Source organism: Balaenoptera acutorostrata, chromosome 7, assembly GCF_949987535.1.
Source record: "Balaenoptera acutorostrata chromosome 7, mBalAcu1.1, whole genome shotgun sequence".
NCBI lineage: Eukaryota > Metazoa > Chordata > Mammalia > Artiodactyla > Balaenopteridae > Balaenoptera > Balaenoptera acutorostrata.
Window position 1 is genome coordinate 72718978 of NC_080070.1, and position 2067 is coordinate 72721044.

Here is a 2067-nt window from a genome sequence, read left to right on the forward strand (position 1 = left end):
CCTGATGTACAGTAGAAGACTTTGACCCCCCATTGTGGCTGTAAGTGAAGCAGAGACATCGAATAGGTTATGAATGAAAGAGTTGGGCTGAATATATTTTTGTTCTAGGAATTTACGACATAAGGCATACTAAATAATTTGACTTTGAGCACATACATATGTTAATACATTAAGTATATTTTCCCAAAGACTCATTTTTTACAACTATAGCCAATAAAAATCAACATGTTTTACTTCTAGTAGTCTTTTATTTTCCTCATAAAAATGCTACTTTTTTTTGGAATAACTTCCAAATATATAGAGATATTAAGTTTCAGAAGTAAAGGACTTCTGTGTACATGTAAATATTAAGGCATTATACAATCTCAGATTGTTAGAATCATTTTTATATTGTATTTTGAACTGAATTAAAATTTCAACTCTAGGTGGCAGTTTACTCCATCACTTACTTACGTTCTTTAACAAGCAGTAGATTCATTCACAGTTTTTCATGTATGCATAATTTTGTGTAAAAATTAGTCCCTGGCTCTCAGTAGCTGTTAAAAATAGATTTGATTTTAGGAATAAAATCATGGCTTGAGATGCAGGCTTTGCATGTATCTTGCCATTCTTGGTTTCATTAAGTTGATGGGATGAAACAAAAAAGAATAAAGACGAACATTTTAACTAATTTTTTTTGAGGAATATTATCCTCAAATCATGGCAATCATTCTGTGTCAAAGTTGTGTTTCTATCACACAGAATAGAATTTAGGATGACTAATTTTTTCATGAATACACTAATTTTCAGAAATATCAAGGATGTCCAAGACACTGAATTTTCTGAGATTTTTAAAATGATATTAATTTAGGTGAAGGAAAAATACACTATAAAAAGGAAGATGACTCATATCTGTGTTTCTCTTTGCATCTCATTGACGGAAATAGCTAAAGCTAGAGTTTATTTGGGTCATCAAGGACCAAAATACTCGGACTGCCCGATTAAAAACTACGTTTTCCCTAAGCCACTCCATGTGAGGTATTTTGTTTTGTTTTATACATTCATAAGGACCTTAACAATGGGTTATGCAGAATACCTCCAGGCATTCACCACCCAAATAACTTGCTACAGTTCATAGTTCTTTCATTTTTTAGTCCCAGCAAGAGAAGAATGGATAAAGATTTAAATTGTCCTAAAATTAGATTTCCTTTAAAGTGGGGATAGTAACAGTACCTACTTGACAGCATTGTCATGAGCATAAAGTAAGATTATGTTTGTACACAGTAACTGGCATCAGACATTCCGTGCATATTAGTTATTCTTATTTTTACTAATCCTTTTTTAAATTAATAAAGTGTATCAACTAGAATCTCAAAGAGACTGGTCAATGTGACAGATTCACAAAGAGTTCTTATTTATGGAGTTGCATGCCTTTAGCTCCCCTGGGCCAAGCGCTGTCTCCATACTCTCCCACAAGTAAAAGGAACATAGGAAAAAGCCATATGGCATGGGCGTAGGGGGTGAGAATATTAGTCACTGAAGTGAGAAAATGAACAATTTCCAAAATGTGTCTAATTGTTTATAAAAATGAATATAAAATTATATTTGGTAAAACTGGGTTTCTGCATTTCTCCTTTATATATGTACATGTCTATATATATGTGTGTATATAGATGTATATGCACATATATTTATAATATGTGTGGATGGAGAGATATATATGCATTGAAATATCATCATCATCTGCACTCTCATCTTATTGAATGACACTCTCCAGGGTTTATATAGAAATCGAAGATACTGACCCTAATAATAGAATGTAATCCTTTATTTCACTCAAGTTCCATTTCTAAATCATTCACATAAGTATGTCTAAATAAAACATCCCTGTGGCAGAGCTTCCTAACTGCAATACCACAAAGGGAATAGATAATAGGTGTGCTGTCATATTGCTCCTCAAAGGTGTCAGGGCTCCCAGGTGGGGCCTGGAGCAGCTCTGTGTGGAGCCAGTTGCCCTCAGCATATGCAGCCTCATGCATTTAACCCAGGGTGCTCTACAGATATTACTTCTATGTATACTCTTATGTG